At 49.9% G+C, this 20,079-nt stretch overlaps 2 long non-coding RNA genes across 3 annotated transcripts in view; one reads left to right on the top strand and one right to left on the bottom strand.

Moving 5' to 3' along the window:
• Positions 1 to 4,218: 4,218 nt before the first annotated feature.
• Positions 4,219 to 10,876, bottom strand: LOC146892708 (uncharacterized). Its single transcript, XR_015739003.1, has 3 exons — positions 10,612 to 10,876; positions 9,276 to 10,056; positions 4,219 to 8,525 (listed from the first exon to the last, which is right to left on the bottom strand). It is a non-coding gene; the product is annotated as an uncharacterized LOC146892708 (long non-coding RNA).
• LOC125404986 (uncharacterized) overlaps positions 9,579 to 20,079 on the top strand; it is a 25,648-nt gene continuing 15,147 nt past the window's right edge. Inside the window, exon 1 of one of the 2 annotated variants that reach the window (XR_015004217.2) lies at positions 9,579 to 9,650. This is a non-coding gene — a long non-coding RNA (uncharacterized LOC125404986). The remainder of the gene's footprint in view (positions 9,651 to 20,079) is intronic. The other variant, XR_015004218.2, reaches the window with a different exon arrangement.

Raw genomic sequence — 20,079 nt, 5'->3', positions numbered from 1 at the left:
GAAGCTGTTTATTGATACTCCCAGACGGGGAGGGAGGAGAGGGCCACCGGAGCTGCCTGGGCTCCCGCACTCTTTCTGCTTCCCTCTCTCTAGCTCACGGGGTCTGTGCTAAACTGGAGTGTACAGGATTGAGGCTAACAGGTGAAAGGGGGTCTCAATGATGAAGTTTTCATGAGGTCATCCTCGGTGGGGCAGGACATTACTGGGATGCAGCTTGGTGGTCACCCAAACTCCTCTGAGTGTAGTGACTCGCCCACGCTCTGTAAGGAAGTTCGGTAGACTCAGTGGTTCCCCAAAGTGGACTCTGGTGAATTCCCCACTCTGGTCTCTCCTTGTGTCATATCTGAGTTATGCCTTGGGGAAGTCAAGGCAGCAGGGACTCAGGAAGCAGGGACTCGGGAAGCGGGCTGACCGGCAAGGTTATGGGAAGCTGTCAGAGGGAGCCCCTACTCTGTGAGCAGCAGTTGTTCTTGCTTACACTCATTCCTCTTAGCAGTCTGAGTGCCTGGCTTCTGACGCAGGCTGGCGTTGTCCATTGCTCATCTCAGAGGAGTTCGGTCATATGAGCTTGTTTTTGCAATGGGCAGAGTTTATGTGGAGACTCCTAAGGGGTCAAAGAGCTGAGAATAACTGACTGTTGGGTTTTCAGCCATAGAGGGAACACCTTTACCAGCACCCTCAGCTCCCCAGGACTCAGAGAATGTTAAGGATGTGGAAGTGGAAGGAATGTAAGAATTGGGAGATGGGAAGGCCAGATGCCAGGTGCTGTCTGCACAGGATGGGGCTGGATGAGGCTAGATCGGGCTGGTTCGAATTCCAGTATGGGTGTGGAAGGGGTTTAGGGGGTCCTGCCCCTGAGAAGCTGTTGGTAGTTGATGGATGCAGGGGAGGGCGAATCATTTTTCCTTGGAGGTGTGGCTTTGGTAGGTTGTGCACGTTCTAGGGCCTGGCCCCACACTCATGTGCATGTGGGCGACTTTAATTGGACTATGTGAGGTAAGAAAAAAATAAGACACAAAGTTGGGAGGGGAACATGTGAGACAGTCCTGGGGGAGACAGCAGGAGGAGTAAGGAGAGATGAATAACTATAAGATGCTTAAAGAATAAATCTAGAATATTATTTGAAAAGAATGTTTGGTGAAGAGATCAGGGCTACTCGCAGTAATGGGGGGGTTACTATAATCAGTTTTGGATTTCCTGGGTTCATACTGCTTGTGTGGGGTGTAAAGGACTAGCCTGTTCTGAGGACACAGATGCAAGAGCAGTGTTGACAGTTGCAGTCCGTGCTGCCTGATTGGAAACAATTTAGAATTGCAGAGAAATGCACCACGAGCAGACGCAAACATGGACTCATGCACTCACACACGCATGCATACGCAAACATAAAATTTGGCGAAATATTGAATATCTGACAACCTTGGTAAAAGGTAGACCGGAGATCTTTGTATATTTCTAGCAAGCTCCTTTATAATATTGAAAACAGTTCCAAAGTCAACCATTTTTAAAGAGGGAGGTTTGAATTGCACTTTAATCAAGTCTTAGTGTGGTCTTGAACAGGACATGTCACATGCACACACTCAGAAAACCAATCTACCGGGACTCTACAGCCCCCCAGCCTGGCCCTCCTGCTCTGGCAGGTTCACGGTCACCCCCGGGGCTCTGAGAAGCCTCCTCAGCCTGAAACGTTGACTCCAGAGCTCAGGCTTGGACTGTTTCTTAAGACAGCCTGTTCTTCACTTCAGTTTCCACCGTCCTAACCCACACACCTCTGCCAGATGGCTTCTCCGGAGTTGACTCTTGGTGTGTCTCTCCCAAATGAATCTTGAATGTGCAGCACCACAAGGCAGACTCTTACTCACCTGTTCTATTATTTACCCGATCTTTTCAATGTGAGGCCACGGTGGGTCCTTATTCCTCTGTTTTTGTGCACTGGACATGGTTGTAGGGAGGGCATGGCTGCCCAGAGACCCTCCCTTAGGGAAGCCAATATCCGAGGGGCAGGAGGGCAGGAACCATGGGCCACTTTCATTAGAGAGGTGGGCAGGCATGGTGGGGACTGACCCACAGACCCTGTGACACTGTCCCCGAGGAAACTTTATATTAGAAAGGGACAGGGAATAGAACCCTCCAAGGGGGAGCACAGGGCTTCACCTGCTGTCATCAAATCAGGTGCTTCAGAGTCTTCTGGTCTCTATGTCTTGAAGTTAAGGAGATTGAGAAGTTTGTGGCCGGTGCCCCATATCTGTGGAGGTAAGGGACGGCCTATGGTGTAAATCAGAACCCTGCAGGGCTTCTGCAGCACAAGGCTGCATCAGATGCAGAGGCTGGAGGAGAGCTGTCAGTCAGGGAAGAGCTGATCCACAGCGGGGGGGGGGCACGACCGACGACTCTCAAGTGACCCAGAGAGGGGCTTGAGTGGATTATCACAAGTCATCTCCGAGAGCACTGACCGGGCGCAAGTGACTCGCCATTTTATATTAGCCTTTAAAACTTTAATAACGTGCCTCTTAATGTGTAAAGCCAATATTTTCCTTTCTCCATGTCGGAAAAGGCCGTGCCTTGAGGACCAACCAGGTCTGTCTGTGAGTGCCGCAGTGTCTCACTCTGCAGAATCAAGTCACACTATGGGCCTGTCTGGGCGGCCACATTCCTCTTCCCGTCCCAGGGCAATCTAATCTTTCCTACTCTATCATCTTGTGACCCGTTGCCCACCATGCACTGGGGCTGTGGATGTGAGCACTAGCCACTGTCCTTGTGCGGGATTCTCATCCCAGCTGGGAGACAGAGGAAGGAGTGACCCCTCCTTACACAGGACAGGCTGGTGATACAAGGAAACAGAGTAAGAGTTTCTGGGCTGCAGGGCCTTGGCTCAGGTGGGGAAACCACTTCAAGCCATGTCCACTCAGGACAGGGAGGGGGGAGTTGAAGGTTCCCATAGCAGGAGTGGTCTGGGAAGTCCCTCTGAGTGCTTACTCTCCTAGGACACAGGGTCTATGACATCACTGCTCGGCTCCTCCTCAAAACAGCCTCAGGCATAGGCCGGCCCCAGTGGACCACATCAGGTTTGCATCCAGGAAGCTGCCAGGTAGCCTGACCAGGCTGAGGGAGTGCTCCTTGGAAACTGTAGACAGGGGAGGTACCCGAAGCACCTCTTCCAGAAAGCCTACCAGGCCTGTTCCCAGGATCAGCCACAGTCTTGGATGAAGCTCTTATACAGGAGAAGCCAGCAAGTCATCAGGTGATCCCCAGTGACCCACCGCTACTACTGCATCCAACAGATGGTCATGTGTGATGTGTGTGGTGTGGATTTTCTTATACGAATTCAACCTGTTAGACCTGTGGGAGGCTCAAGGTGTGGGCTGCTGCTCTTGCTCAACCACGTCAGCATGTTCATGCAATGCTTGCCTGACAAGAGGGTCATGCACCAGGGTGTGTGGGTGCATCCAATGGAGAGACCTTTGGGTGTGGCTATAATTAAGTTCATTCCGAGGGTTCGCTCGAAGCAGTGCAAAACATCCAATGTTCATTCTGTGGCGCACACTGACCTGAGAGAGACATGATCCCTCAGGTGTCTGGCAATGTGGAGGAGCTGGTTTCCTGAATGGAGTGCTGTCAATAAGTCACACCATGGAAATCAAGGCCACACTGCGTGTTCCACCCCTTAGAGATAATATCATCCTTCCGGTTACAGGTGAGCAATCCAAGAACATCACTCAACCTCAGCCTCTTCCTGAATGCCATGGGGACATGCTGCAGCTGCAGAGGGAGCCCAGAGTGTGTGCTTTCTCTTCCTACAACATGCATTTACCCGACCCTTCCCTGTGGAGACCATGCAGGTCCTCCCTCCTCACGGCTCTGAGGGTTGGCTTTGGAGCCAGATATGACTCTGGAATCATTTGCTATTGTCCTGCCCCTGTGTGGGGTGTGGAGCCTGTGGGCTGGGAGGGGAGGAGGTGGTGCAGAGCTGGAGGAATGGCTAGTAATGGCTACCTGCCCAGGGTGCTGATCAAATTCTCCTAGCAGAAAGTCAAACCATAAAATCTCTTAAAGATTTGTCTCATAACCCACTTCTTACACCCTCTCAGGAAGTGCTCAAAGTGAGCCTGGAGAGGGCAGAGTCTGGAGTCACTTTGCAGGCATTCTCTCTCTCCCTCTCTCTTTTCCCTCCCTTTCTCCCTCCTTTCCTCCTCCCCTCCCTCCCTCTCTCTCAGTCTCCTTTCACATCTTCCCGAGTCTCTGGATACCTCTCCCTGACTGTGGAGCCTGTCATCCCTCTCCCCTTTTGTCTGTCCTCTCTGTTTCAGCTTCCCTGTTTCTTTCTTCCTCTCTGTGACTCTCTGAATATTCCTCTTTCCCTCTCTCTTGTCTTCAAGCTCTTGGCTCTCAGCAGCAACCTCTTTAGCTCATAGCTTTTTCCCTTAAGGGAAGTGGTGAAACCCTGTATCCATTTAATAGTAACTCCCTGGAAAGTGGCAGCTGGAATGGGAGGCTGTAGGCTCTGGACAGGACCACTGCTCTGCGGCCTCCTAGTGACAGCCACCAGCAGGACCTTGTCCATGAATGTGGGACCTGTGACGAGGGCTCACATGATTATTCAAGGTTGCCTGTGCATTGTACTGAATTGCCAAACTGGGACAGGGGCCAGAGACTGTGGTTCCCAGAACCTTCCTTGACCTCGTCAGGTCACCCAGCCCTGTTGAGAGGGACACTGAGGTACCCTTGCCTTTTCCTTCTTCCCATGTCCCTTAGCACTTGCACTGTTGGGGAGGGATGTACCTGGAATGTGCCCCACCCCACACTCCCTGTAGAATCCTGCTGTAGGAGATGTTCCCTTTGACCCTACCGGCCACCCCACCAGAAATGCCCTCTTCAGATCTGCCTGCCTCTTCCATTTTGGCTGGACTCCTTTTCTCCTTGTATTTCTTCAGCATCTTTTCTCTCTACCCATGTGGCAAGAGTCCCCTCTAATTTTTCCCCATCACATGCTCCATATGGAAGCCAGATCCACGGCCACGGTAGCAGGCACAAGCTTTTGCTGACAGAGGTGGAGACGCTGCCTGCCTGCCGTCCCTGGGGGTTTTAGAGCCAGCCTTGCAGCGGCCATGTTCATTGGGATAATTTTATCAAGATTTCCTCCCCCCCCACTCTACTGCTTGCTTCCTTGGTTACTTTATTAAAATTTAAAATTACTTATTAAAGTTACTTTTCCTCATGTGACAAAAGTACAGTTTTATAACTTCACCCACAAAGCCTTGGTGAGTCTTCCTAGGGGACTCTAGGGGTGCGGGGCAGGGCAGCAGGGGAGGCTCTTACCCTTTAAGGCTTCTTTATGGCTTCAATTATTTAGAACCATCATAAGCTACCTTAGTGAGTTGCTTTAGCCTATAAAAGAAGATTTCCAGTTCTCAATGTTATTTTTCTCATAATCTTTATATATAGAGAGAGAATTATATATAACTATATAATTCAGAATTTATATATTATAATTCCCAATATACATAAATATATAAATTTATATGTTCAGAATTTATATTTAATTCTAAATATACATAAATATATAATTTAGAATATGTGTAAATATATATAATTTAGAATATATATGTGTGTGTGTGTACTTTTTTTTCCAAACAGGCAATGCTTTTCAGGGTATAAGGATTTAGTATGTCTTTTACTAAATTTTAAGAAATATATGTTTAAAAAATGGTTCACAGCAGTGACCTCCAATTCAGTCAATGAATATCTAGCCTGGAAGTCTAGAATACTGTGTACCAGAGATTTTTAAGGCTGCCTGGCCTGACTGTGTCTCCAGATCAGGTGAGAGTTTTACTAGATTATTCTTTGATGCCCAGGTCAAGCTACCAGCTCTGGTATCAACACCGTAGACTGTCACCTAATGCCAGCAAATGACATCCCATCTGGCCATTGCCAGAAGCCACGTGGAAGTACAGTTTATAAGTCCCAGGAGGCTTTTTGATTCCATAGATCATGACTGTCCTTCTGAAACAGGGCAGAAGGAAGAGCACTTGCAGAAGACCTGGATATTTGGTGGACAGGGGCCTGCCAACTGCAGACAGGCAGGTAAGCCTGTGAACCAGCTCATGGGTGCCTGTGGGCTCCTTGCAATCCCAGACATTCCTAACGGATTCCAGCCCAGTCCCTCTCCTAACTTTCCACTTTGTCTGTTCTGGGAAATTCTAGTTTTCTTGACTTCTAAATCAAAGAAATCCTTGAAGTTGCAGGAACCTAAGCATTCTAGGTCTTCCCCCTCATCCACCCCCAACTCATATCAGACGTGAGTTTCTCAGCTGAGAATATAAAATTAATGCATGCAGGCTTCGGTCCTCAGGGAATACTGCAACAATCAGCAAATGTCAAAATGTTTTCTCCGAACTTCTAAATGAATGAAAAATAAAACAATGTGATTTCCCTGGGGAATTACTTGGCCGTCCATTTTCTCTAAACATGATCAGTTTCTTTGTTTTTCCCCAGAGTGAATCCATTCGGGACTGTGGATTGTTGCAAGTCCCCGAGCTTAGAGCCAAATGTTGTTACATTAGTTTAAACAAGAGGAGGTCCAAGTCCTGGCTTCATGGGGTGGCCCAGAAGACTGTAGGCAGATCCCTTAGCTAGGCTTCCAGAACTGTCTCTTCATCGATGGAGCAATGACAGATCAGCAACACATCCAGACCCTGGTTCCTTCTCTGGGTTAGCGCTGGTTAACCTCTAGCATTGAGTGTGACCAGAAATTCTTATTGGAATTATACAAGCCATTACCCTGCTCACTGCATTAACGCTGCCCCCGAGCACTCTTGAATGTGCTGCGGGAATGGAGTGCCTCATCAATTGGAACCCAAGCCTCCGGATCTTAATTAGAGATGTGCCAATGTCCCTGGATGTAATGGAGGAGGCTGGCAGACATCTCTCTCCACCCCTCTTGCGTTTAATGACTCCGTTACTGATGACTGTTCAGAGCAATGTAGAAATTCCCTGTGTCCCACCTGGGAAGAAGAAAGTGGCCAAGGTGATGTTGGACAGGGCAAGTTCCCATGAAGCACTCGCCTTCTGGAAGGTGGGGAGAGTCAGGGTGTGGACTGTCCTCCACAGACCCTCCTCCCCACAGCCTCACCAGCACCCTGGCTCTGCTGTCCAGGAAGGGCTGGACCTGCGGTGGAAACCTGAATCATTATTCACCGGCTAGCTCCCAGCCACATAATTCAACACATTCTTAATAATCCATTCCAGCGTTACCTGCGCTCACCCTCCCATTCTGAAAAGAGGTAGTTGTTAACTCTTGCTCCTGCTCCCCAACTAAATTGGCAAGACAGAAAAATGATAGGGGTAGGACAGCAGAGTACTCATCTGGGCTTGTTTGCCCCGATTTAACAGTAAGAGCAGCACAGACAGCCCCAGATCTCTGCACCACTCAGAGAGGTCCAGTAACACCCACTCCTCCCACAGACTCCTCCCCCGTGCAAGCTCCTTAACGGCTCCTAACAATCTGTCATCCTGCTTGAGACATTGACTCTCAGTGATATTGGATATGTCTCTTTCACCACAGAACCAGAGGACATGCTCGCATGGAAATCCTGGTGGCCTCGTCCTCTCTTACACTATAGGAGACGAGAAATCCCAACCACCGCACACATACGCTTTGCTCTGTGTATCCGCTAGCTCAGAATTCCCTAGTCTAAACAACAGCTTGTGCACATGGTCTCAGCGCTAGGAGGAAATTCTGGTCACAAGACATGGTGGCAGGAATGAATAGCCCTGAGTCCCAGTGGAAGTTTCTGGAAACAAAATCTGCACCAGTGTTGAAGAAATAGAATGCAGACTGATTAGGCAGTCCCTAAAGTCTCCGGCCCTGCGCTGGGGGATAAGACTGTCCCCAGGAGCCTGCAGAGAACACTGGATCCTTGGGAACCTGCCCTTGAGGGAAGCTGGGGGGCCTCAGTGGCTTCCCTTTCTTAACTTTTTGTCTACCTGGAGGAGGGGTTTCCTCTGTCCTGAGCTGTTTACTATGACAAATAGCCTCACCACAAGCTCAAAATCAACACCGCAAGGTGCTTGCCGATCCGAAGTCCTGAGACTAGAAGCCGAAGCAAACCGTGCCTCTCTGTGAATTTGTTTCCGTGCGTGGTTTGTCACAGCGTAGGGAAACTCCCTAAAAGCTTTGGTTTTGTGGTTCCAGCTGTGGTCTGGGCTGCCGGAAAGTGGGCGTGGCCTCTGCCTTCAAAAAAACTGAGTGCCAGTTAAACTTCAGGGAGGGGCTTAGTCTGTGAGCTTGTTAGGGGCCTTTTCCGGTTCACACATCCAGGCTCCATCTGGGGAGGAAGACAGCATCTTTGGGGTGGGTTCTCTGTGTGAGGGTGCGCCGGGGCCTGTGGGTGAGACGTGGAAGGGAGATCCGGTGGTGGGATTGCGGAAGATGGCTTTGGAGCACTGTGTACTGGCAGCCTGTTCCAGCCACGTCAGTCTCCACTGTCACCAAGGTTATTTATTGAGCTGCCTCTTGCTCTTCGCCTCGGCTGTAACAAATCCGTGCAGACACTACTTACCACCTCTCTTCCAGAGAGCTAAGCCCAAGACAACAGGGTCACAGATATTTATAAGCACTTGTATCTATTAAACAAACACCCGCCGTGGCTAAGCGGCAGCGATACCGAATCCTTCTCTCTGTCTTTATTCTCCAGCTTCGGCCGTGCTCCGCCTGGCATTTCTACACACTCTTTTCTGTTCCACGTGGTGACGCCACTCCACACTGCTGTGCCTTCCTGGCCCCTAGCACTCCCTGGGGCTCAAGTACATAACAGTGATTTAAGCATCCCTCTCAGCCGGTTGATTGCACCCTTGTCCCACTTCTGACAGGACGCCCGTCAACATGGGAATGCATTTGGGTCGTGACACCTGGTGGGAGCTACCGGCATCCATGGCGAGGATGGAATGCCATTGATTATTCTACAGTGCACAGCAAAGAAACCCTATCTGGACCCCTCCGGCCCCGTGTCACTCAATCTTCGGGACAGAAACCTCCCTGAGAGCAGAGCCATTGGCACAGGCTGTACCAGGATTGAGAGCTGCCTGTCCTCTATGAGATGCATAATGTCTGGGGGCTACGGAAACCCTTACCTCATCTGACTGCAGATGCCTGCAGATTCTCTTTCTTGTGTTTTGGTGAGTATTGCCGATATAAAGCCTGCCCTGAGCTTATTGGCTTACTGGTGGTCTTGGAGCACCACTCCTGGCTGCTGTCATTACTGTGTGTGCTACAATCTCACCTGGTTCCAGTGTTTCATGTCCTCATCTGCTCACGGCCTTTCCCGCTGGCTCCATCTTGCTTTCTGTGGAAGCTTCTCTCTGTCTGTCTTGGAAACCTCCCATCCAGCATCAGGTGGCCTGGTTCTGGTTGCCAGTTTCTGACGTGACTGAGTTTGTGGTCTGTTCTTCTCAGCTGCCCTCTAAGCTGGTGTAGGAGTTCCTTCTATTTGTGTGTTGCTTTCATTGGTTAATGAATAAAGAAACTGCCTTGGCCTGATTGACAGGGCGGAACTTAGGTAGGTGGAGAAAAAAGAACTGAATGCTGGGAGAAAGAAGGGCAGAGTCAGAGAAGCCATGGATCCTCTGCCTGAGACAGACGCCTTTTAGAATCTCTGGTAAGCCACTGCCACATGGCGATACACAGATTAATGGAGATGGGTTAAACTAAGATGTAAGAGTTAGCCAATAAGAAGTTAGAGCTAATGGCCAAGCAGTTTCTTTAATTCATACAGTTTCTCTGTGGTTATTTTGGGTATAAGCTAACCGGGTGGCCAGGATGAAAAGCGGGCCCTCTCCCTTACAACACTAAGCCAAGGAAGTGACCAAATTCTCTGGAGTTTTTCCTACCCATGAATGTCCATCATCCCAGGCTGGTGCAGGTCTGTCTGGTGTACATTATCCTGGGCTGCAGGTCTGTCTGGCCTAGGCTGAGACTCTAGAAACAGACCACTTACCTCTCCAATCTCTGTGAAGCCTGACTGTGGCATCGGGGAAGGGCTCATCTTTCCTTGGATCCGTGTCCTGGGAAAAGGGCGAGGTGGAGTAAGGGACCCCAAGGACCCCTTGAACCCCTCCTCAGTTCTCTCAAGGCCTTCCCTGACTGGCAGGTTTTAAAGAACAACTTATTGACAGGACCTGCTTATAGGGACCCTTGGGAGATGAATACAGTCACATGTGTGGAATGGACTTGGGGAGGGGAGCAAACGGATGCTATAAGCCGACACTCAGAATTTAACTAAAGACTCAAGGAGGCGGGGGAGAAGGATCCGTGGTATTAACGCTTGCTGTGCAAGAATGGGGACCTGAATTTAGATCCCCAGGGCCCACTGCAAGCTTCTGTGACCTCAGTACTCCTATGGTGGAGACCTGAGGGACTCTGTAGCCCACAGGCCAGCTCAGCTAGCCTGGGTTCCACAGCAGAAAGACAACAGAGAAATCATGCTCAGACAAGGTGGAAGGTGAAAACAGACAAAGACATCACCCTCTGGGCTTCTGTGCTTATGAGTGTGCACACAACCCAGGATTCAGATGGCTGCACCCCCTCAGAGGCTTTGCCACGCATAGTTGTTCACTTACGGCGACCTCAGTCTGAGTGCCCTGTATCCTTCCGCTGAGAATGAGTGAAGGGTCTGAATAGAATGGGGCTGGCTCTGGCTCCTAGCGGCGGCTGCTTCCCTCTGCTCCCCCCATGAGTTCTGCTAGGTCTCTTCTCTCGTTGGCTTCTACTGGCCTTCCCTAAACAGAAGGACACCTTGACCTGCCAGGTTCCTCTGTGAGACTGTCCCTGGTCCCATCTGTTCTGTGTCCTGTCTCCTGAGAGCTCTGTGGTGAGCAGATCTGCCCCTCCTTTGTTGAGCTATGCATCACAGGGCTTAGCCAGAGGCCTGGAATGCAGGAGGTACTCAGTAGACGCCTAGGGTGACTTCAGGGCAGGCTGAGTGGATCAAGGGCTCTTACCTGGCCTGTGCAGAGGGGAGGGTGTGGAATGTGAGGTAGAGCAAGGAAAGCCTAGGCTGTGAGCACCAGAGTCTCTTTAGAAGGTTGTCTTGGTCCCGGCATAGGCTCTCACGGTGTGACATTGTGATGCCCATGAGATCAGGGCTCTCACGGTGTGACACTGTGGTGCCCATGAGATCAGGCTCTCATGGAGTGACATTGTGACACCTACAGCCTCGGGGGTTCCCATTTAGACTTTTGGTATGGCACAGGCCTCAGTTATTTTTGAAGTCACACTAAGACATCTCTGAGGGACTGTGAATGACAAATGAGTCATCTGGGGACATTCTCAACTTCGCAGTGTGTGGCCATCAATCTGAGTGTTGGGTGAGCATGGGCTATGTCCAAAGGGCCTTGGCGATCCCGAGAAGCAGTGTACCACTGACAGACTCTCAGAATGACAAGGAAATGCATGGAAGTCACATGTCATGGTCTGGAAACTGGCAAAAGACACAGGCTGGAGGCAGCAAGAACACACAGTCCCCAGTTTCTCACTGTGGCTTGCCGTTTCCGGGGCAAGCCACTTCCTAGCAAGCTGCCCTGGGACCTCAGCACTGGTAAGAACCTCATTGGTCCCTGTACAACCTTGGCTTCACACATCCCAGGTACTTGGTCCTGGTCTTCTGTACCCTTTGCTCTTTGATGAACCTCGGAATTCTGTCTGAGTGACCATCAAACCTGATAACATCAGGCATGGCAGCAGCCTAGGGGTGTTCTTAGAACACACAGACCAGAGCTGGAGAGTTCAGAGTGTAAAGATGCTTGCCACCAGGCGCCACACAGCCTGAGTTTGGTCCCTTGCCCTCTGACCTCTTCCTGTGTGCCTTGGCATGTGTATACCATGTGTACACACTTATACACTCTCAAACGAACAAATAAAAGCACCATTAAAAAGAACATAGAGCTGGGTGGTGGTGGCGCACGCCTTTAATCCCAGCACTCGGGAGGCAGAGGCAGATGGATCTCTGTGAGTTCAAGGCCAGCCTGGTCTACAGAGCAAGTTCCAGGACAGGCTTCAAAGTTACACAGAGAAACCCTGTCTCAAAAAACCAAAAAGAAAAAAGGAAAGAAAACATACAAACCAGCATGTGCCCACATGAATGGAAGCTGCAAACACAGAACAAGGCTCCTCATTCCCTGTGGTGTGTTTGGGTTCAGTCTCTGAGGTTGCTGCCTGTGGAGGGTGCCAGGCGCCAGGCCAACAAAGGGCTCCTGTGAGGACAGAACTTGGATCCAGATTCCTGGGAAGAGAAATGTCCGCTCAAAGACTCCCCATCCAGGCACAGGCAACATTCCGCCTTGCAGAGGCTGAATGGCCCTTTGCAGTCATTCCTAAAATCCCAGAGCGCATGGGAGACAGAGTGTGTCCTTCTGGATTTGCTGAAGCTCTGCTCCTGACAGTCAGTGGGGCACAGAATGCTCACCCCCTGAGCAGGCCCAGGGTAAATATCTCCTCATTCAGGAGCTGGCCAGCAAGGCAGAGTTCCTTCGTGCATCCACAGATGGCGGAGAGGGCAAGTGCCATCCTTTCTGGCTACAGCGTGCAGGGAGCAGAAGTGAGGGGAAGCTTAGTCGCCATGTCTTAGGAGGGGCTGAGCTCTGATGGCCCCCACAGATCGCAAGCTGGTTAAGGCCCCCGTTAGGTAAGTGAGGACTGGTAAACTCTTAAAATTCCAGGGATCTAAGTAAACCAAGCACTCAGGCATGCAGGAGGGCTCGCAGGGAGCCTGGTTTCATAGCATCTGACAGCCAAGCAGAACCTAGATAGGGCGGACAGCACCAGGCCATGAATTATTCCTGCGTAATGACTCTGACCGACCAAGACAAAAGCTGTCCTGACTTCATTACTCTGCTGCATCTTATTTATTCTAAGCCTGCTCAGCAGAAGACCCAGAAGACATCTTCTTTCCCCCCAGTGCAGACTTGCCCTCCCCACACAGAATCGCCTGCATCTGATCCCAAAGCTCACAAATCAATTATTCCCAGCCTGGAAACTCCTGGAGGTCACTGTAGACAGACTGAAAAGGAGACCCGATTTGTCTGTCTTCGGTTCATTAGCTCCGAGTGTCCGCACATTCCCTGCACCCTTGCTGGAGGGGCTTCAGCCTTTTCTAAGGAAGGGCTATTTCTGATTTCCCTGAGGTCCGAGGACTCTTGGAAAGAGGCGGAAGCTGGCTGGCTAAGGACACCTTCTCTAGGTCATTACGGAGCCATTCAAAGAGGACACTCTGGAAGTGGTGCCACGTGGAGCTTCTTTTCCAGGCGGGTTCCAGCCCCACCCCTCTGAGGCGGGCTATGCTATGCCATCCTTTTCCTTAGTTCCAGTGGCCTGTGTGTGAAGGGGAGGTGCAGACCCATCCAAGGCTTTACCAGAAAGGTAAATTCGGCACCTTCCAGGGGGTGTTTTAGGAAGAATGGCAAATATTGTCTAGGTTTCTTAAGGTGTGCAACATAAGCCTTGGAGAGACAGGAGTACCCCAGGCTGGTCAGGTTCCCAGCTCTTGTCTCACTGCCCCAGGTGCCTGCCAGGTCCTGAGCCCCTCTGGATCCCAGTCCTTCATCTGTAAATGGGCTGTAGGGACGACCACAAACATCACACCCCGAGGCTCAGCAGGAGGCACAGCACACACACCAGGCTTGTGGGGCTTGCTTTTCACAGGTCATGGGCTGATAGATCAGGCTGGAATCTGGGCGGGGAACAAGAACATTAATAACTGGGCCGTCACCATCAGGACACCTTGTGTGCTGATCGCACAGGCTTCCCCAGCAGCGTGGCATAGAGGTGACCGCGATTACTTGTATCTGCGGTTTGTACACTCCGACTGTGTCATCTGTGAACATTTAAGCAAGATCTCTGTAAGTGACCTGAGAGAGAGAGAGAGAGAGAGAGAGAGAGATTAGTTCATTAGAAACGTGACCCACCATTTCTCACAGAAGGCCTGGAGAGTGAAGAGTTAAGAATCTCACCGACATTTTATAGCCATGTAGTATTGAGACTTGAATCTAATGGGGAAACTCAGAGATTTATTAGAAACACTATGGTCCCAGAAACCAGGACACTGGGTTTGATGACGACCTCCCCAGGGAAAAGAACTTCCTTAGAGACAAGGATCAGAGGCCCTTAGAGGGCTGGCTGGTAATGACATGCGGAGTCAGAAGGGAGAGGGTGCCAGCAGTACATTTTACTCTCAGGAACCCCAGCATAGTGGCCCATGTCCTTAAAACCAGCACCGGGGAGATGGAGGCTGCGACATCTTCAGCTCCAGACCCCATTCCAAAAACAAAACTGGACAAGCAACCAGACAGCACAGACAAGCAGATACTCCCAGGGAACCTGAGAGCATACTCGCGAGTGCTTAGGCTGATGGGGCTGCTCCATACAACCTTGCACAGAGCAGCCCTTTCTGGCTACTGACATGCTTGTTCCGCTTTCAAAGCTAAGGCTCAAATCCCAGGAACACAGCATCGCAGTGACCTAGATAACTCAGGCCCTGATGACTTCAAGGCAATCCCAAGAGACAGAGAAGATGGGAATGAAGGGGAATTGGGTACCAGGATGCAGAGCGAGCACCTGCCCTGACTGAGGAGGAAGACAGATACATGCACTTAAGGAGAATTAGCCCCAGACACGTAAGAGGTGGGCTTGGAAGGGAGGTGGGAATTCAGAACAATATTTTCCCTATTTCCTGTTCATTTTCCTTTTTTTTTCTCAGAACAGATGAAATTTGGTGGTGATCTTGACTGACCGAGGTTGGGTTTGCCTGTTTAGAAAGGGGAACCAGACTGAAGGACATCACACAGAGGAAAGCTAAGATGCAAAGACCTTCATGAGATGCTGCCTCCCCTGGAGGCAGACCTTAGGGCTCTTCCCAGGGTTGAGGAGGTGAGCTGCAATTATCTTGGCAATTGTCAGGTGTTTCCAAAGGGCTTCAAGATGCTTGAGAAGGAGCCAAGTGGGGCTGATACTGCTTCTTCCAAATTGTATCCATAACAATCTCCTCAGCAACCCTCCTTCCTACAAAGGTTACCTTCCCTCGGCTCAGCTGTGGATTATCACAGCGTGAAGGCTATGGGTCCTCTACAGAATTTGCCCTTGGGAGACCCTGTAGAAGTCTCTAAAAATAGGGACTTTTGGAGAGAAGTGTACAGGGAAGGATGAGAGCCGTGGGTAACCTTGGAGATGGGAGGCCAGGGTTGCTTTCCTGCAGCTGAGGGAGGCAGCCGAGGATCCCCAGGGTTCGACCTTTGCCCCTTTAAATTGCTGTTGGTTTTCTTACTAAAACACAGTTGACCTGAAGTATGGCCCTCACCTGCCCTGGAGGTACGCACAGGCTTTATTTTCCTGGGAGGGCTGAGGCTCAGACTAGCAGAGTTGACGTGGTCCAGCCAGTGTATAGTTCAGCTTCCCAGCTTAGACAATCATTTGCCTAGGTATGCCCGTGTCTGGTTCCACTATGTTCTTGCTGGGGGAACTCCAACGGTCCAAATTTAGGGAAAACAGAAATGAAAATAAATGCTCCATTTATCAGAAAAAAAAAACAACTTCTCCCTTCTCAAATGAAGTTGCCCTATGTTCCTGTAAAACAGGCATCTGTTGGATGTGTCCTTGATCCTACTCGTACAAAGGGGAGCCTGAGGACATGGGGTCCACCTCTCAGTGTCTGTCTTCCCACCTCAGTCTGCCTCAGCTGCTGTGCTCAGGGCCAAGCCTCTTCCGGTGTTCCCATTTCAGGCACACATGTAGCCCACCCTGCCTGTCATAAAAACAGTGTTGGCAACCCCAAATGCAAGCCCACCTCCCCTGGCTCTCGGTAGTCTTATCTAGGAAGAGCAATCAGATGGAGGTGTTCCCGAGAGTCTGGTTATAACCTAGGCCCTGACTGAACCAGGAGTCTCTCTGGCTACCTCGAACTGTGGATTTCCTTCCTGCCCCTTGTACACACACCCACTAGTGCCCTTGTGCACACATAGGTGCACACACACTCATCAGACTGTCCTCCTAACTGCCTGAGTAAATCTAAAACCCTCAAGAAGGACATGGAAGGACAACAAGCCCGCCACCACCGACATCCCTCCATCTGGCTCTCAGGGGAGTTTCTCTGTGAGCGTCCATCTTTGTTTAACCTGAAGCTGTGCTAACTGCAGTTAGTTTTATTCTCTTCCCAGGGGAGAAATGGGAGCAGTGTTCGGAGACGTTCTGGTTATTATAGCTGGGAGGAGCTGCTGCTGGTGTGAAGAAAGGAGAAGCCAAGCACTCTTCCCCACCTTCCACAGACCTCAGGAGGCCTCAGGACCCACAGTGATTCAAGGTCAAGGGTGTGAAGGCTGAGACTCCGGCAGAGAGGGGAAGACCACCATGATAAAATGAACAAAGCTGAGTTTCCATGAGGAACCTCAGCCCAGGATGTGTGGACAGTATTAGAGTCTTACTTCAGAGCACCAGAGAAGGAGCAGCAGGCCCCCACTCACAAACCACACCCCTCTGACTGACAGTGGGTGCTGCCCATAATTAGAAAGTGCAGCAGGATACAGCCAGGGACTTCTGAATCACAGTCCTTGGCAGGGTTCATCTTCCCAGCAGCCATGCAGGCAAAGGATACCTGGTCTCATGAGGCTCTCATCCTGGCTGAGTTATGGGTGAAGAGAATGATTCGGTCCCTCTCCAAGATGCTCTCCCTCCTATTATTAAGATATTCCATCAAAACAGAGACTCTTGCTGTGTCTGGTGCTATTAATAGTTCTCCGCTGGTGACATCACCCACATCCCTAGAGAAACATAAAGTTTCAATTACTGCAATTCAAAAGAATTCTTGCAAGCCTGGACAGATAGACAGAGATATTAGATCGGAGAGGACAGAAGAAGGTGCTAGGTGGGGGTTGGGGAGGGAGGACTTTAATCCAGCTCTGGGTAGTGTTTGAATATGACAATGGAATTCATCACTGCGGGAAGTGGAACCCTTCTTTGGCTTGTGACCGTATTAAATATAATTTGCTACTAAAGGCACCAGATACATTTAGCTGGATATTGGAAAGGGTCGAAGAAAGATCTACTGAGATAAAGGTTTGGACAGCTTGTCGCGTATGAGCCATCACTAGCCACCCGATGATGTACACATACCTCTACAAGTTAGGAAAAAGGGAGAAAAGCTGAGGAAGCTTCTCAAACCTTTTCTTAAATGGTGTTTTCGTTTCTGTTTCTGTCTCAGAAATGCGGAGCACAGCCGTTCTCATTAACGCAGATTTTAATGGGAGATATTCGTCTGCATTGCTCCGTGGTTTCTGCTTGCATGGGGCTGCCATTAACAACAAGTGTAATAGCATCTTTGAGCTTTTTAATTAAAAATTAATTAGGAGATTTAAGCGCAAACTCATTGGGGGTTACTGTACAATAACATGTTTACAAAATTAGGTCTGGGCTTTTTGTTCCAGCTAAGTGTTTCAATCAATTCTGTGTCTATTAAATGTAATTACGTATGATGCTTTCTTAGAGCGATAAGGCAGCTTTAAAGGCAGCTGGGAGACGTCTACACATTCCAGTCTGGAATTAGGGTGCCGATTAAGAGGGGAATGAAGGCAAGTGTAGCTGGTGGAGCAGGGGTGGGGGTAACCTTGTTACAAAGTTTCTGTCAGATGAATTTGTCCACAGGGTCTTGTGGCTTGCTTCTCACTCTGTCAGGGGTTCCCCAAGGGGAAGGCTGTAGGCGGACTGTTATCTGGCAGTGCAGGATGAAACAAACCCTTTCCTCCCACATCATTTTTGATCACTGTAGTAGCACAGCAACAGAAAACAAACCCGGACAGTACCCTTATCCCTTTATTTACCTTTGAATAATGGTCTTGCTAAGTCGCCCAGCTTGGCCTTGAACTCACTTTGTAGTCAGGGCTGCCCTTGAACTTGAGATCCTCCTGCCTCAGTGGGATTATGTGTGTCTGTCACCTGATTAATAATGAAACTTTCGGCTAGTTCTAAACTATCTCATAGCAGTTCAGAGTGTATACAGGGTAAAATCAGATATTATTATTTTTTTTTTTGAAAATCAAGGAGACTGGGGGCCTTCCATGGTAACCCTCCAGTGTAGAGGTATTTTGTTTTGTGTTTTAACAAAGAAAGTTTGCCTGAAGATCAGAGTGCAGAGTTAAGTCACTAGAGGCTAGGCAGTGGTGGCTCATACCTTTAATCCCATGAGACAGAGGCAGATGTATCCCTGTTGAGGCCTCCCTGGGCTATACAAATTTGATCCAGTCTATGAGAGAAACAGAGCTCACATAGAGGTGATCCCAGAAGTTGGGATCACACACCTTTAATCCCAGCACTAGGGAGGTGGAGACAGAATCGAATATGGCTGGGCGGAGAGAGGAAAATAAGGTGGGAGGAGACAGGAGCTCATTGAGGTCTAAGGATGCAGTCTGGGGTGTTGTCTGAAGCAGTCAGTCTGAGGATGCAGTCAGTCAGAGGACACAGTCTGAGGAACAGTTTGAGGACAGGATCTCACCTTCAGTTTGAGTGTTGGTAGAGGTAAAAGGTCTCTCTAGTGGCTGGTTGCTCTGCTTCTCTGGTCTTCAGGCAAGCTTTATTTGTTAAGACAAACAAAATATCACCAGACTCCAATGTCTAGGCAGAGTGGTACTGTAGAGGGCATCTTAGAACCCCTGTCTGAGGTGGTGTTCAACAGCTCTCTGTAGAGGAGGAGTGGGTGGGCTTCATTAGTGCCCTGTGGCCTGGGGATTGCAGTGCTTCTGGCATGGCTGGCAGGTAGCTGTGTTTTACCTTTGACTCAGGGCTCAGCCTGCCCAGAGCTCCTCACAGGGCTTTAGCTTTAACTCCCTGCCAACTGCTCATGACCCAGAATGGGCTCTGCCTGAAGCTGAGTAGGAGAGAGCCACCACCACGGTGTCCACTTCAGAGGGGGGACAGTGCTGAGGGTCCAAAGCGCTTTCCTCTGAGCCCAGCTCAGTGCTCCAGGTGATACTGTTTCCGCCTCTGTCTAATTATGCCCTGTGCAGGATGAGTCCATAAAAACCCCATCTGGCTCTTGGCGTGCAGAAGGCTGCATCTGCCTTGAAAATTTCTGGGGCTGAACTCCTAAATCACGGGCCAGAAGAGTTAATATGGCAGGGCAGGGACACATACAACAGCTCTCAGAGACACTGAGATCCAGTTCTCAGGGAGAGCCTGCTTTCTGGTTTGTTGTAGTGGTCAGAATAAACATTGGAAACCTAAATGTATCAGGACAGGCTCCAAAGCTACAGAGAAACCCTGTCTCAAAAACCAAAAACAAAACGAAAAAGAAAAAAGAAAACCTAAATGTAGTCCCTTGCATGGTGTGCCCTGTGGGGGCCTGTAAGCCAGGGACCTTGTTCTCAGTTCACAATGGAGTTCTCTTGGACCCCCTAGGGGCAAGTCAGGGGTCAGAGCTGCAGTCTCTGATCTGGAGTCCTGCACTCCAGGAGTAACACCCCAATGTTACTGATGGGTAACATCAGACTTCTTTAACCCCGAAAGGTTCCTGTGCCCTCTCTGCTCTTCTGATATATTTGATGGTCCAAGACAAACGGGGCCAGGGATGCCCGGATTTCTAAAAGAGAAACAAGGCTCAGGTCACAGAGTCTGATATTTAGGGGCTGACCGTATCTTCCTATGTAGACTGTGCCCTTCAGGAACTGAGAGCCGGAGTAACCTCTCTCTCTTTAAGTCGTTTTTGTAGGGTTTTATCGCAGCAGTAAGGAAGGAAGCTGTACAGTTTCTATCTGCAGCTGTCAGTGTGATCTCGTCTGAGCCAGCCTCTTTGTGTCTCCCAGCACTGTGACTGGCTCATATGGCATCCTGTCTCGTGTCTGGGTTACATGATACCCCTTCTAGGAGCTCCTGTATGCATAAGGCCTGGGTACGACTTCTGCCTTTGTCCCTTGAGAACCGGATCCTGGACTTTGTACAGTCACGCTCCTTGCAGGATGCATGTTCTTTGGCTGTGATGTGGTTGCAATACATGTAGCACAGAGGGGAGCTATGGGTTAGTTTTTAACGTGTATTCATTTGTTTTACATTTT

This window comes from Myodes glareolus, chromosome 10 (genome assembly GCF_982192425.1).
Source record: "Myodes glareolus chromosome 10, mMyoGla1.1, whole genome shotgun sequence".
In the NCBI taxonomy this organism is placed as follows: domain Eukaryota; kingdom Metazoa; phylum Chordata; class Mammalia; order Rodentia; family Cricetidae; genus Myodes; species Myodes glareolus.
Note: the sequence above shows the minus strand (reverse complement) of the source record. Positions and strands in the feature narration are given on the sequence as shown.